General features: G+C 38.4%; 1 protein-coding gene across 7 annotated transcripts in view; it reads left to right on the plus strand.

Annotated features, from left to right (window-relative positions):
* The window catches only part of add3a (adducin 3 (gamma) a), a 91,491-nt gene that overhangs the window by 41,030 nt on the left and 33,447 nt on the right, over positions 1-17,014 (plus strand). Inside the window, exon 1 of one of the 7 annotated variants that reach the window (XM_066693697.1) lies at positions 3,254-3,478. The exons of 4 other annotated variants lie outside the window; for them this stretch is intronic. The gene's annotated coding sequence lies outside the window, so the exon portion shown is untranslated. Of the gene's footprint in view, positions 1-3,253; positions 3,479-5,959; positions 5,983-15,069; positions 15,346-17,014 lie in introns of those variants that run through there. 2 more of the 7 variants (XM_066693698.1, XM_066693694.1) reach the window with 2 other exon arrangements.

Genomic DNA, 17,014 nt, shown 5'->3' on the forward strand with positions numbered 1-17,014 from the left:
ACTAAATGGAAAATATCCATGCTACATTACGGAGGAAAACCATGGTGCTTCTCCCAAACTCAAAAAATGGTACCACTAACCATTTTTCAAAATCCTTTATGTAATCTGCAGTGGTGTTCTGTGTACACAGCTGTTTGTGTAATTACTCTAAACAACAATGTGAGTCCCTTGAGACCACCTAGCTTCCGTAGCATAAGTCTATAAAAGCTTTTTGGAGTTGCTCTCAAAGTTCAATTGCTAAAAAAAAAAAAAAAAAAAAAAATGGGCCTACATCTGTGCCGGTTCAGTGTACTATTTGCTGTAGAGATGCAGCCTGGGTTAACGTCAGTGTAGTTCCTCAGTGGCATCTCCAGTGTATTCATTCAAGTAGGATCTTCATTTAAGGCTGCGTTACTCTTTTGTACAGAAATCATTAATTGGACCGACTTCCTCTTGCTTCAATTGGCTTTGGCAGGTAACCTGGAGATGTGGAAGCAATTAAAATTCCTCACAAACATGTGGGGCCTTGTTTATTTTCCCCCCCGACTCTGGGCTGAATGCTGGAATGTTGCACTGTCCTTCACTGTAAATCGAGTCCCATTTAAAGGCCTGGCAGAAATCTGTGATTGCTCCAGAACAAAGGGGTCAATTAAATGAGAGCTGAAAAGCCATTGAGGCAGACGTGAAAACAGATTAGCGGTGGATGGTCAGTCGCAGGGTAGGGAATGTTCATAAACTAACGTGTGGACTGATATTTTTGCCCTTGTTTTGTGCTTCTGCTGCTTTCTCATTGTAAATGCACCAAATTTTATGGGTGGTTAATGATAAAACTCACAAATATTCAACAAAGGAAGCCAATTCTACAATATCAACTATGAATAATGATCATCTGTTTTTTATATCGGGCCAACTTTCTTAGGCTGCACTTTAGGTGTTCATATGGCTTTTACTTAAACTTCTTACTGATTTTTAATGACACACAGACCTTTACATTTATTTACACATTCTAAGAAATATTGAATGTGTTGGTAATAAAGGGATGCACGACTAAATGGATATCTGTAGCTGCTGCCATTTAATGAATGTGCCGATGCAGGTTAATGGACTAATTCATAATCTCCCACTTCCTTTAAATCTGAATTGCTTTAATTTAATCGGACAACATGACATGAAGTGCAGTCTAAAAGTTGCTTGTGTAAAATGCTGGGCCCTATTTATATCCTATGTAAGTGGCTAATTAGTCTGGTTTTGTTGAGCCTGCCATTGCGGTATTTATAGTATTGAATTTGATGTAATTTTTGGCCTCAGTTGGAACAGTTTGTTATGGAATGGTTTACCATTTGGAACCTACAATGAATTTCCTAGAACTCATTGATGTAATTTTGCTTTTGACAATCGGTTCCTTTTGTGAACAATACATTCTGCATTGGATCCCCAAAGATCAGATTCTTCATTGTGAAAGCCACATGCTGCTGAAAGAATGGTCAGTTTCTTAAAGCATAATTTGAAGGGAAACTAATTATGCTTTGGTCTCAAAAGCCTCCTCAGCGTTCCTATTGATTTAACATCTTTGGGGTCACATACATTTTAAATATTATATATTTAAAGCGAGACATGTACAGTAAAAGGAGTGGTTTATTGGGACTTGGATCTTGTATTCTTGCATTAAAAGGTACTTTTCAAACCACTAAATAGTTGCCAGGAAGAGTTGATTCTTAAATTCAGGGCTATAGCTTCTGTATTTCAAGTCTATTGGAACAGAGCACGACAGATTTCAGAATGGCTTTTGTGTAGTAATGTTCTGTGCCACTGACGGTACTGTTGCATGAGACATTTGACATGTTCTTGGTGTTAAAAGTGGGCTCATTCAATAAAAAGAGGCAAAGGAAGGATGTTAAAAGACCTTTTGTGGAGTATTATAAAGCAGCTTTGTGCAGGCCTTGCTCTGTGTTGGGCAGAGCAACAAGGGTGGAACAGCAAGGGATTTTAATAGCTGTCCAAGAATTTCTGCACATAACTAAAGTTTCAATTCGCACGTTTGAACGATGTAGAGCATTCTTTTCAGGTCATTTGTGGAATTTTGGAATCGGTGGTTTTGCAGAGGAGCTGGACAACTTCGTTTTTATTTCTTTCAACCGTAAAGTGAAAAGATCTTTCTCCACATATGGGGACAACCCTATTTGCCAATAGTTTCCAATCAGTTTTCCAGTAATGGATTAAATCGTATCAAGTATTCTTGGCTTTTATCATGCTAGCTTGAAGCTTAAAGTGAGCAAATAGTGCCCATATACAGAAAACTAAGGACATTGAACAAACGCGTAGCACAGTATGGGTTTTAAGAGCAGTTAAAAATTCAAATCTAGTTTCCATGGAGACAACAGGTACTTGGCATTTGAAAAAAGGACTACTATGTACAGTAGTAAAGTACATAAGCTAAAGGTACCCAATGCACTGTGAAGTATTGTTTTTGAGAGGCTCTATAATCTGTACTCACCCCCAGCACTACTTTACTACTTTTTTTTTTTTTTTTATGGCTTGTGGTGTATAGGTACAGGCTTGAGGTGAATACAAGTACAGTTTTTTTTTTTTTTTTTTTTTTTTTTTTTGGAGAAACTTTGGGTTTTCTGTTAATTTGATCATAGGCATGTGCAAACTCGAAATACTGCATTCAGACAACCATTTTCAAACTGCTTTGCATTAGGATTCATGTGGAATTTGTTTACCTCTCATCTTACACAGCCTTCAGAATTTGACTTTTTGTATGCAACAATTTAAGTCTAATCATACAGAAGGTTCAACTTGGACTGCTACTACTGGTCTATCGGACAAACTTGTGCATTTCATTCTGTACATCAATTTAGGTGTAACCTGCCTAGATATGACACCGCCTCCCCATGACCTTTACACTGGTATATGAAGTCTCTTCCTCTTTTTCTAGAGGTTGACCACTAGCTTTCGCTCAGACCAATCCCATGCTTTCATCTGAAGATCTCGAACATGTCTTTGCTAAATTATGAGGGGCATGTCCTTTGTTGTTGTGCAGATTTCTTCCTGCATAACTTCTCTGGGGTTTGTCAAGGTCTGTAATGGCGCATGTTGTAGGAGGTAATGCTTTACTACAGGTCGCAGATGTATCACTTTTAATCCTGTGAGAAGGTGTATTGACAGATATGACTGAGACCGAGGGTTTTGATTGGCGGTTGAGGAAACAGCCTGAGGGTTGAACTTTGACCCTCTGTCCCGACCACCGGAATAAGCAGAGCGGCAAGGACTGGGGGAATTTACAGTAACGAGTAGGATGTTTGCACTTCACTTGCTCTCTCTGCAAGGAGGAGGGGGAAAAGCCTGTTGGTAATTGCTCCCTGAAAGTGAGCCAGTGGAGTCTGCCTGGGAGAGGACCCACAGCTCACGTACAGAACGGAGTCTTGTTCTTCTGAGGAGGAAAAAAAATGAACGCAGTTTGAGAGGTGTGAAAATCCCTATCCCCTGCCAGCACAAGGTAGGAGCACTTGTTTCTCTGTGGCAGCACTGCGGGCTGTGTAAATCAGTAAGCTTTAGGAACTGCTGACTGTTCTAGTTGCAGACAGAGAGGTGTGTGTGAAGTGCGCTAGTGTGGAGTTTAGTATAAGCTGCACCCCAAGGAAGGAAATATACCTGGGAATAAAATGCAGCAGATTGAGTGAATTTTGTTTGCCTTATTTTGCCATTGATTTTTAGCTTTCTCATTCCTGTTTTGAGTACAGTAAACATCCTTCGCTTTAATCTAAAACTGAAGACAAAATCCAATTTGTTGATTTGATGTTATTGAATTAGGAGTTTTCATGGTTTGATCTCTTTAGAACTTTTCGTTCCAAACCATTGCATGCTAGAGATGTGTTTTTGTTTAAGGGATTTAAATTCAGTGTTTGATTTGACTTGAGCTATGAAGCTTCCAGTGTTACTGCTTTAAACAAAATGTGCCCATGAAAATGTAAGTTCCGAAACCTGTGAAGTACACTCCTAATTATGGTGGGGAAAACCATGTAAGGGATGGGAATTTTATGTACTAGAATAATCTGCATCTTCATGCATAAACCCTTAACTTTAGGTAAAATCTGTGATTGTAAGAAATTGTATAAGTTTAAAGCAGTATTGTAGTAAATCTCCAAAAATAAAAAAAACAGCCACTCCTACCTCCCCTTTATTTTTATTTTTTTATATATTTCCCGCTATCCTAACACCGGAAAATCCTGGCTAGTTGCCTAGGCCCCACAGTGGGAATTCACTTCCTGTCAGGAAATGCTGTTTTTCAATTTATCTCATTGAGGCGGCCACTAGTGAACAATAGTCATTTAAACTGTTCAAGCAACAAGCATCATAAGCAAGCCAATATTTTGTTTTGTTCTGTGCTGTATTGAGGGAGAAGTGTGTTGGCAGCACTACAGTATGTCAAGCAATACTGAAGTGCCCCCTCCCTACCCTATATCCCCTCTTCCAGCAGAGGATTAGAGTGACCCAGCAGGAACTTTGTTTACTGTTTACAGATTGGGCAGACTGTGCAGAGGAGCAAAGTTTTGTTTTCCCCCCCGTAGATCTTATGACAAGAGTTTGGTCGAAGCTGTTTGAGGACTTCTAAATGGAGATTGTTGAAAGGTCCAATTCATCTCATAGATCTGAAACATTTAATTTTTTTTCCCATTTTTGTGTTGCAAAAGTTAAAAAAGCTCAAATAAGTTGAAGGCTTTCATGGCGTTTTGGCATTAGTCACCCTGTGCAGTATGTGCACTTTGTAATCCCATTTAAGACTGCAGGAAAACCATTTAAGGGTTCCTCTAGTTTTATTTTGCAATATGACAATAACTCGGTTGACCTTACAATGTAAGCAGTACAGCCTGTTATAGGAAATGCTGAACAGTCTCTTATTAAACAGAATAGATTTTTGCCTCATTTAACTTAAATCCACAGTTCCATTGTGGTGAAAAGTGTTTAGGGGGTTACCCAAATCCTTTATGAATGTGTACAGAAGTTGCGGACAATCACGGAGCCAACACTGATGTCCACAGAACAAGCCTCTTTATTAAAGGAAGCTGGCATAAAATCTTGAATGACTGGATCTTTTGTTTCTTACATCATTGCTTTAGTTTCCACAAAAAACAGCTGAAATATGTGTAATTTTGTTTTTAAAACCTAGAATTGGCTCAGTCGGTGAATAAGAAGTTTTTGTGAAAACAAGCTTTTTCAGTCTGTCCCCAAAAGGTTTTTAATATGCTGCAATAATAGATTACACGTGCTTTAGTTGGTCCTTAATGAAAGCTTCTGACATTAGGGACTATTCTGTAGGCTATTGAAATCTGCATTTCACCTTTCCTTCAACTTAATCTTTGTGCATTTTCGTAAAGGAATCAAATATTTAAAAATGTTCATAATTTCAAACTTTAAGGTTGCATTTCTTTCTTTAAAAAAAGGTTGCATCTGTAATCCAAATTCACCTGCAGTTCTTCCAACTTTTGGCAAGACTGTAATTGCCTGCTTGAGTTTGTTTTACCTCCCACACAACACTTCAAAGGAAAAACAATGTCTGAGTCCCTGTGCTCACAGCATTGTTTTCCTGGTGGTGTAATTTTATGCTCCTTGAGTGGGAGTGGCAAGGTGAAAGATCAGAGAAACTAGAGCAGTTGGAGAAGGTAAATGTGAGGAATGTAAACTTGGATTTTTGATCACATTATCCAGCGCACCTTGTCTTTCCTCCAGCCATAATTGTAATCCTTTTTTTGTAATTCTGTTCAGGCAGTATTCAACATCTGTCTGGAGGTTTTTTTGAAGGGGCTGACGGACACTTGAAAGCACCTGGGTGATTCAGGAATTTACTCTGCACAGTTGGAAGCCACACAGGGCCATAGGGAAAGCAGTGGGACCTGTTTCAAAAGACTCCTTTTAAACTAAATCTGTTTTTATGCATTTTACTTTGCAGCGAAGACTGGGTCATGTTTACGTGGATACTAATCACAGCTGTTAGTTGAAATGGTGGGCTTGGTTTCTTTAAAATATAGTATGCTTTTTGGAGGTGGTGACTGTTAATTGTTTTGTTTTTATACTTTAATACAAATGGAGTCAGGTCTGTGTTTCTATAGCTGGCATTGCAGGAAGGACTTGCAAGTTTCTCTAAAGGCACTTGCATACCCAAAAACAAGGTGTGCTTTTTAAGTTCAGTATTCAACATGCCCTTAATTTTTTTTTTAATTAATATACCAACCATTCTTTTATTTGGCCGCTTTCAGTGTAGTGCAATCAAGATTAACAATGTTAAGTAGATTTTTAAATGGCCAACATTTTAAGAAATATTTTGCATTTTTATTGGCAGAAGGATTATTTTTAACTTCAAAAAGTAATTAATCTAGGGGATGTACTGTGTATTTTTAAAAGTCATGGTATTACATTGATGTCTTTATGAATGAGATCTACATTAATAACATGAAACATCTGTACAATAACCAGTGTTTTTTCCACCGATTTGCTCCCTCGGGAATAGTGATCTAGAACCAGGGCTGTTGAATACTGTGCGTATGTGTTTACTTTGGGTTTCCAAGGGAAACCTGACGAAGTTGACTGTGGGGCAGATGTGAGGAGCTGAAGGGTCAGTTAGATTGTAGCACAAAATATCTGCTTTTCATTATATCAAACATATGTCCCATATCAAGCCAGCCTCTGTGACTCCATACAACTTCCTGGAATTGTGAAGTCAATTTGCTCGGGGGACCCAGGTTCGTTCTTGGGGTGCACAGTGTAATTGCAAGGCCACTTTCCACATTGAGACCAAAGCAGGCATTGGGTAACTATTTAAATCTGTATATGTTCAGTCTTTGCTTAATCTCTTTAATGCCTACTTTTAAAGATTAGCTTAAATTTGAATGTTGCGTCTTGACGGAAGAGTCTACTGTCATTGCACAGAGTTCATTTGCACTTTGTAACATTGGATATCTTGGCTTGACTAAACCGTATCTCGCCAGCACAGTCGGCCAGTGTTTGATTTACATTAATCTTAATGGGGAAATATTTTTTAGTACTTGAATGACAATGAAATTTCTCTGCATTTTTACCTACTTGGACTTTGAGGGGAATGTTTTTAAATGGAATACATTTAGACGGAGTATTTTCATTTCAAATTGTTTCATAGAATGAATTGTGTGCTGGCTGGGCAAAATGGCCAGTGTACACCTGAGGCTAATATTTCCACACTCCAAAAAATAAAACTTTTAGAAACCCTTGACAATGTAAATCTAATTTTAATTTAATAAATAAAGACCATTGAAGATTTTTAGTAAACCTTTTTTTTAAAACTTGGAATGATGTCTTTTGGTTAGGCAGTTCTTTCCATGCACAAAATAGTTTTGGCTTCAGTCTCCTCTGGATGAAATGAAGGGTCCGCTACAAACTTGGAAAAAAAAATGTATGGACCATGAGCATTTGAAAATTGCAAGCTTATGACGGAACCCATTATAACTTGTGACTGCTAAGGTCTTGGGATACAAAATATATACAGTTTTTATTGGAGAACATCGGGATAAAGTACAGGAATACTGGAATGTCTGCAATGTTGGTTACTAATGTGTATTGATCAGATTTACTTCTCGGAAGGTTGTTTTTAAGGAGTGCATTGGAGATTACCAACATCAGAAAACTACTGTCCAACCAATACAGAGGAAAAAAACTGTAATGCAGAACTTAATGCTCAGTAGGTTAGATATGGTGTTGTGCATCTGATAAGCAGCTGTAGAAATGCAAATATAATGGGGCTGGTACATTTGATATTGGCTGCAATCCACAGAAAGCACAGCAGGTGTGAAGTAAGATGCTGGGGTTAGCTAAAGCTTCACAACAGGATAATTGTATCTGGAAGTACACCAGTCTCAAATTGCTTTTCATGTTAGGGGTCCATAACCAGATTATAATTTCAGGCTGTTCAAGGTATTGCATTAAAATTGTAATACTTGTGAAATGGCCCTTGGGGACAATAGTGAGTGAGTGATGGGGAATGCCTTTTATTTAAATCAGAATTTAATAAGGAGATGCAGATGAACACTAAGCCAGGCCGATCTTCAAACTCCAGGCCCAGGTTTCTTCACCACCTTCATGGTCAGTTGAGTGGTATTAGAACTTGGCCACTGAACCTTTGCCATGCATCTGTTTCTGGTAAGCCATTCATTCAAGTATAAAGTTTAGTTAACAGATTTCACTGTCAAAATTTAATTGGAGGGAAACTTTTCAGCCTGGCATTTTGAAGTTGTTTTATGAGTCAATCTAATTTGTAACAAAAAAAAGAGAAGAGGAGCTGTGTGGTACTGGGCTACTCTTGAAGCAAACTGACAATAAGTGTCTGGTGCTTTTAAGAGTGAGAAATTATTTAGTTTTTTCCCCAATGCAATGTATGGTTTCCCTTCTCTATGGCAGTGCTTCCAGTTTCTAGAGAATGTGTATAGGACAATGGCCTGTTTGAATTTCATACTTAACTGGTGACACTAATTTTGGGGTGTCAATTGTAAGTTAAGAAATTTAAATGCCTTCACTTTAAATTGCCATGAATCATATCTACAGTACTGGTGATATTTGTGCTAGAAGGAAGCGTCTTGCATCAGACTGGTGATGCAAATCTGTTCAGGCCTACGTTTTTGTCTATGGTTTCCTTGTGCTGGAGTTAAAGATTCCTGAAATAAATAAAGCTGCAATTCTGTTCTGCAGCAAAATATTTGTGGACTGCTCATTAAAAACCATAATTGCTGTATGATTGGTGGGATGTCAAAAGAATTCTCCTTTGCTGGCGTGACTGTCAAAGGTTTGGAGAGTTTCCATTCTCATTATCCAAGCTTGCACTTTCTTCCACTTTATCAGACCATTCTTGTCTTTTTTTCTTTTTGTTTGTTCGGACTGATAGAATTTGTAGATAAAGAACTCTCAGAATAATGAACTGAAAGTTTGTGAAACTGCCTGCAGGTTAAATAAAGTGGAAAGTGCATTCAGTGTGAAATGTTTCACATCTGCTGTTAATGTACAGAATAACTATTGAATGTTTGTGTAATATGTAGGGTTCCAGTTTCTGTGAAGAGATCCACTTTTTTTCAGTTTGGGTTGTTTCTCGCTTTACATGTAGGCCTACAGGTATACATTTAGTCTAACGTAAACTTAACTGCTTATCTGAATAAACTTCCCGTGACTGAGATGAAAGAATATTATGGCTTTACAGCTGTTAATAAAATGGTATGGTATAGTGGGAGGTACAAAGCACATGGTGTCTTTGAAGTGGCTTTTGTTTTTGTTATATAGGCTTTGATGTGTCCTCCTTCACAGATGAGGGCATGGGAATATCAACTTTTTTGTATTAATTTATATAATGGGAAGACTGTATTTAGTGAGTTTCTGTGCTTAATATGAACATCTGTTGATAGAGTTGGGGGGGGGGGGGGGGGAGTGAAATTGCAGTAGCAGCCTCGCTAAACAAAGCCGCAAAGGTTTGGATTTCTTTACACTGAACACAGCAGTTCAAACGTATAGAAACTTATAAATGGGTCCAATTTTTCTATAAACTTAAGATTATCTTGTGAAATTAAATGGGTTATTGTGCAATATGTTTACAGAGTAGGATTCTTTCCTCATTTCTTTGTAGACTCTACTTGGTTCACTTCTCCACTAAATGGTCTGTAACCTAGACATTGCAGGAAAGACTGTAAAATACAAAGCCTGCTTAATTAGTTTCTTACTCCTACTTAATGCCACACAATTTGAGCATGATGTTCAATGCAATAGACTGGTTCTTAAATCCATGCACTAGTCAATGTGTAATGCTGACACTAATGCAGCACTTTGTTGGCGGGTCATTACTTTATGCAAAAAGTTTTAAATTGCCCAAAAGAGATTGATATCCACCTGGGGCAAACATCCACAAGTGGTAATTTCTGTTCCTGTGTACAGTATTCCTGCTTCATGTACAGTATCTGTAGGAGTAATTTAAAATCCACTCGACGTGGGCCGTACTTGTAGACCAGGAGGACGATTTGATATGCATTTTTCACTTGAGGAATGCTTTGATTTGCTATCATGTTACCATTGTGCAGACACTAGTGTCTTGTGGGAAACTGACCCTTTGCTATGTCCTGGCGCTTTGTAATAGGTAATGCATTATGCACTGCGGTCTGCAAAAGACACCGTACCACAGCATATGGAAAACCTATTGTAACCCAGCGCTGATCCTTCAAAATATACCATGGACCTAATTTGCCTAGAGAAGTGTAAGGTACGTGCAACAGCAAACCTTTATTAGGCTTCTGGGTTGGTGCCAGGATTGGTCTGGTAAAAGGCTTCACCTGTCAGATACAATTTACAGTCTGTCAGCTGCAGAGATTGTAATAGTTTCTTCTTTTGGATCCGTTGTGTATTTTACAGATGTCTTTAGTGTTTTTCAAGGTTATTTGCTTTTGGGACTTTGTAAAATAGTTACATTTCGGTCAGTGGTGAATGGCAGCTGGCCCAAATTTGATACCCTACCTTTACTGACAACACATGATTTTTGTGAAGAGGTAATTGAGTTTCAAAGTCCCTTTTTAATGCACAATAAATGGACCCTCCCTAATCTAGGTTCAGAGTCTCAAACCCAGTTTTTTTTTTTTTTTTTTTCCTCCAGTATTTCCTAACTTTAACTAAAAACAATTTTGTCAGTCACAATAGGTAAATGGATTATAATCATACCTCTCTTGCAAGGTTGAACTTTTGACTCGATACCTTGTTACATCATGCAGGAAATGTGAATTATGATCCTTCAGTAAACCGTGATCCAAGAGGCTTTTATCTTCCTGCTGCGCCTCTTGTGACCTGGCATGTCTATAAGATGGGGAAGGAGTACAGTACGGAGGCTCTCGCTGTCTGCAGCATGCGAAATGGAAGTTTAGCAGTGAGGTAATAGTGATTGTTGTACAACTGCAGTACAATAACTGCATTGTTCAATGTGATCGTAAAAACAAACATGGCTTTCCTTCTGAACCTAGGTCTAATGGTAGACTAATTACTTTTGTTTGAATGTTATACACCATGTTGACCATTGCATTGCCATCTCTTGGGTGGGAGGGGTACATGGTGTGGGACTAGGGACAAAACAACTTTTTACCCATTTATTCTTTTACTGGCCCTAATGGTCCATTTTAAATCTGAAGTATTGGGTTTGAGCCATTTATTGCACAGGTGCAGTATTTTTAGGGCACACCATTCACCACTTAATGTGGCCACAGAAAGATAGTTTGCGGATTCTTCAGTAATTTCATAGTTCTGAAAGCAAAGATGAGAAGACGGGATTTGATCTACAATCTTTTGCTTGTGATTGGTTTATTCAATACCTTCATTACTTCAAGAACATGGTCTGCAAAGCCCAGGGAGTGGGTGGTATCATACTCCTGTTAAGGGAGAACTGGGGAAATAAAAAGCTTTTTGTAGTAGTTTTGATCTCTTTTAATGTTTAGATTTTCTTCCAGTAATGTCACTAATGTTTACTGACATGGTCTTGATCTAGAATGTAATGAAGGGTATTGGTTTTGCTAAAACTGCACTGAGATTATTACAGAGAGACTTCCTAAATGTGGTGGGTATATTGTATTCCCTCCGCTAACAGCCTTGCATCTAGCATGCTTGTATCAGAGGTTGAAAGTTGTGAAAAGGTTTAAAGCTGGACAAAGAAACATTAATTTGGTAAAGACTCCTTATGCAATGTTATTTTAATGAAATCAGTTCAGTGGGGTGGGGGGACGGGAGAAGCAAAATCCTAAGGGTTGCCTGGAGGGATTTGTGATAGCTGGGAAACGAGCACTAATATGAGGTAACATGTTTGCATTCCCAAACTTCTGCATCATCTACCCTGCTTGTGATTTTGAATTGAGATCTTTCCAATCTGTGCTGAAGATGTAGGGAGTAGAAGAAACCACACCTAATAGCAGTGCTTCAATTATTTTCCTGGTGTCTGATCATGGGAGGAGCATAATGAGTCCAATTTCCAAATGCACAAATATAGTTGAAAGGCAACTGTGGGTTCCTGGGATTCCCACATTTAAATGATGTAGGTGTGGAATGTGGCCTGTAAACATGGCTTAAGTAAAATGCATTTACATCTAGGGTTTTAGTTTTGTGGCTTGCCAAACTGTCTAATATTACAGTACTTGTATAGTACCAAGAAGAGTTTTAAACCGTTTAGAAATAACATTTGATTTTTTCATAAAAATGTCCTTGGATTTACTGGAGAAACCCCCACACAAATGAGCTCTGGGGCAATAACATACAAAAGAGGCTTTCCGTTTCAGTGTGACAAGTTCAAGGTTACTCGAAAATTGCAGGCTGTGATTTTCCTGAATACCTGACGGGAAGCCATGAAATGATTGTGGTTTGGCAGGTACCCCTTGGCTTGCCATCTTCAATTGATTTGTTAACCACTTTGTTTATTAAAAACAAACCACATGTCCAAATTGGAAATCTGCAGGTAACAATAATTCCTATAATGAATTTTAAACTAGTTATAAAAAGTAGTGGCCCCATGCCCCCTTAAGGTGTTGAAAACCTGCTCCAGGTGAACTTGAATCTCCAGGCCCCCGGGGAGGTGTTAAACATGCCTCTACCTGTACTTTCCTCAGATTTGCCAAATGTTAAACTGAAATGTTCAAATAACCCTGCAATCCGTTTAGGGTCTACTAGTATTACATAATTATGGGATCTTCAATTTCAGCCAGGAATATTAAGTTTAGGACATTTAAGTATGCACTAATTTCACCTGCAAACAATCCTCTTCTGTGTGACGGCAGCAGTGTGAAGATGACGTATAGGTTAGTTTGTGTTGCTTATGAAATCAAACCCTATTGGCTTTATTTTTTTAGGGGGTTATTAGGACCCCATTTCTACAATGCACTATCCTATTTAAATGTGGGCGGTTGCTTTATTTGTCTGCTTGGCTAAAGTTTATTCTATATTTAGATTTGTCAAATGACTTGTTCTACTGCCTGCTTGATTTTCAAGGGCTTCAACAAACGGATACCATATCCGAGTTGTGGTGCGATCTTGTTTTTCTCCCCCATTGTGTGTGAATAAATTCCTTTGCTGTTAATAGAGGAATGATTTTTGTAGTGCAGTGTCTGAAGAACAGTGACTGAGTTGCTGTTATCCTCTTGCTGTGGCTAAAGAATGCATGCATCAACAAACTGACAATGTCAGATGTTTTCTAATCAGGGGAGTTTTTTTAAATAAGGGAAGTGGTCAGAGCTCATCCCTACTGTACTAGCTTCATGCTTGACTCTCCCTCTGCACACACCCCTCTTTCCCTTAAAATTACAGATAAAACATTATACATTAGGGAGGTGGGTGAGTGGAGGGGCTGGCCTGGGAATCAACCCCCCCCCCCCCATGGTCTGTCTTTCTTCAAAGGTTAATTGGTTCACTATTAAAATCCCCAGCAGGAGTGGTTGGGCTGGGTATTGAGGCACTGTGGATAAATGTAATTAAAGGCCCATGAATGTAATGAACAGATTAAAGTATTTCTGATTTTTAAATATTGATTTCATCCTTATTTGTCATGGTGCCATACACAGCTCTGGGTACTATTCCCAGAGTCTAGTGTGTGTGGTTTTTTTTAAACCCATTTTCGGGTTAGGGGTCAAATTTGAATTGAATTTCCAGCCATGCTATCCCGGGGATATTTTACACTTGAAATTCAAGGAGACCTGCTGTCCTTTGTCTCTCTGGACCCTACAGTACAAACCCTGCCTTTTCCTGACTACAGTGTAAGTAAGCCTTTCTCTTTGTTTGTGCCACGCTAACGGCATATTCTTGGCAAACCTGAATTGACTAATCTGCCTAGATTTGGGGGGTTCCAAACTTGCTTCTGAAGAACTTTCCAGAGCCTATTTGTTTAAATTTAGGACCATTAATCCCAATCCACAATTTCAGTTGTAGCTATATTTTGTGCGTTTTCAATTTAAAACATCAGTATTTAGTAGTGATTTTAATGTCTGTATTAACTGGGTAAAATTATATAAATTTGAGCAGCTTTTCTCCAAGGTAGAATCTAGATGAGGAAATGCAAGGAGTTTGTACTGTCTTTTAATATTCAAATGAACCGTGGTGTATGTTGTCCTGCCTACAGTGAAAATGTGTTTGGTGATTGAAGGAAGTTTTGATTCTAAAGGAAATTTGATTTTGTCTAACCTAAAAGTTTGAATACAAAAATGTTAAACATACCAGATTGCAGACATCTAGTTTGCCAAGTTTTATTTTGTGGGGGCATATGACCAACTTCAGCAGATCACCATTTAGAAGAATGGTGTGCAAGTTTGTACAAGATGGCTTTATTTTCTCAGTCTCTTGCATGTGAAGTCAAGCCAGATAACAGCAAATTTAATAGTCTGCCCAAGGCACGGTTTGCCAGAGTCATGATGGGCAGCTTGTTTTCTTTCTAAAACCGTGTGTTCACAGGAAATGGGGCAATCACGCTTGTTCTGTTGGGATAGAGGAACTAAAGCACCTCTGGCAAGACTGTCAATTTAATTACAGCATGGGAATGACCTTGTATCATTTATTAGTAGTTTATCAGTCCCTTGACAGCCAGAGTTGTTTTCCTTGGGGACATTGAAACAAGTGACAAATTGAGTGACCTCTTAATCAGGAATGGCTTTTTAACCACACTAGTGGGTGCTTGCATTCAATCAAACATTGTAGTGACCTTTTCATAAATGTCAAGATTATAATGTGAAAGACTGTTGCAGAGTGCAATACTGTGGACAAAAGGGAGAGAAAATATTACTTCACAAACTCAGTGGTTGTATATGAGAACCATACATGCTACAGTGAATTTAATTTCTTTTGTGATGGTATAAGCTAGAAATAACCATCTTATTATAAGATTTTACCCCGATTTGTGTTCATTTCTGTAGAGGTCAGATGTCATGTATTCACATTTTAATTGGAAGCTTAGCATGAAAAAAGGGCAAAATAAAAAGCCTCTTGAGATTGTTCCAGTAGTGGGTGGATTACAACGGTCACATGGTTCTTCAGCTACTTCCCACACAAACACACACCCCAGCGCACACGCACGCATTCACACACTCACAGCTGTTGAAATCTCTTGTCCAGGGAGTCTAACAACACAGCCGAGCGTGTCGCTGCAGAATCTCTCTGATAGAAACTGGATTCCCACAGGCATAGTCTCCGGAATAGGATGCACACGACGTAGCTTTGGAAAGGGTTTTTTTCACGTAATTTGTCTTGAATACTCTTTTCTGAAACTGGGATTGGATTTACGGGAAAAGAATGTTTAGCTTCTCGGCTGGGGCCTCTTGTTTCTTGAAGGAAGCACTTTGAGAGAACCATAAGGTTGGATTTTTTTTCTTATTTTCAAATCTAGTACAGTGATTCTTATGTCCATTACTTTGCCTTTTGCTTCTATTCTCCAGAAAGCAGTTGACAGTAGATTTTTAGAAGCAAACTTAATTTCTTACCTCCCTCTTAATTGACCTTGGTCTTTCCTGGTTGTTTTAACAATGACTGAATCATGTTTTTGCATAATATATTTAAAAGATACAGAAATTTGAAGATCCTACCACCTACCTGTAAGTTTTCTTGCCTCTTCCCTGTCTTGTTCGCAGTCTCTAGGAGTTTTTTTTCCTAACGCAATATTTCTTACTGCTAAAAAAAAAAAGGTGCGAAACTATACTATGCTTAAACCAGCAACTGCTTTTTGAGCATTTCTGTAGCACTTGTTTTTATTTAACATAAATGGTGTGAAGTCCCTTGTTAATCTGATTTAATTGCAAAAACGTGTATTACAGCGGACAGGAAATTAAGAGATCAAGTCTAACTTGATAAAAGACCTTTCTTTTCCAAATTGCATAATGACCTGTTTAACACCTGAATTTGCCTTTTCCCAAGTTAATACTTTTTTAAAGCATAATGTATATTGCATCATATAGTGAATTATTTTAAAGCCTGCGTATAAATCGGTTCATATTTAGTGTTCTAGTTTGCTGTTGCTTATTATCAGAGCAGACTCGGGAATGCAGTGAGATAATGTGCTTCTGCCTAGCAGTTCAGCCTCTATTTTTAAAGCGGGAGAACCTGCTTGGAAAGTCTTGACCCTTTAGTGTCTCTATTGATATACAATACATATACCACAGGTCACTGCTGGAGTACAGACATCTTTCTACAGTAGTAGGTAGTGTTTAGTATTTGTAGGTTGGCTATGATGAGTCGGTGTTTTCATGTAAAGCCTTCTGTCTTATGAGTGGGTTTAGGAATCCTGGTTTTATAGATGTACACGTACCTAAGCCGAAGGGATTTAGGACATTAGTACTTTTAGGAAGAGACAGAATAAGGAGTTGTATATTTATTATAATCGTAGTTGAGGGATATTTCTATGGTTCATTTGCTTACACAGCATGGTAGGTATCTGGATACAATCGCTAATCCCATGGTATGACTTATACTTTTAAATGTAAATGGCCAAAACTACAGGTTTTGCCTGCTCCAGTGTCCTTAATGTTTTATATATAGGGTGGGTGGTTAATAAGAAATCCATATCACTAAAATTATGTAGAATAAATTAAATTAGATGCTTTGAGAACAGAACTAACAGTCTGTGACTTATCAAAGTCTTTAAGCATGCAGCTCTTTGTTCATTTGTTTGGACAAGTTTCTCTGACACAACCAGAGCAAGGCTTCAAAACACAAGAAGCAGTTCACAACAAAGGGGGTTCAGACCTGAGGTAGTTATAGCCTCAGTGTCTGTGGTTTAGTGATAGTCACAGTACATCACTTAAAGCTAGTTTAAGCATTGTTTTGTGTGCGAATTTGGAGGTTGGGTACTTTATCATTAGGGGACCAGACAGTAAGCCATTGATTTATTCTGCCCCAATCAGAATCTTGTGACTTCACCAAGACTGCTAGCCTCTGTGGTCTGCATTTTTTGTGTGCTTCCTTCATGGGAAATCTGCTCACTAGAACTGCACAGATATCGACTAATGTGGATGTCACATGTTGGGATGTT

This window comes from Amia ocellicauda, chromosome 20, assembly GCF_036373705.1.
Source record: "Amia ocellicauda isolate fAmiCal2 chromosome 20, fAmiCal2.hap1, whole genome shotgun sequence".
NCBI lineage: Eukaryota > Metazoa > Chordata > Actinopteri > Amiiformes > Amiidae > Amia > Amia ocellicauda.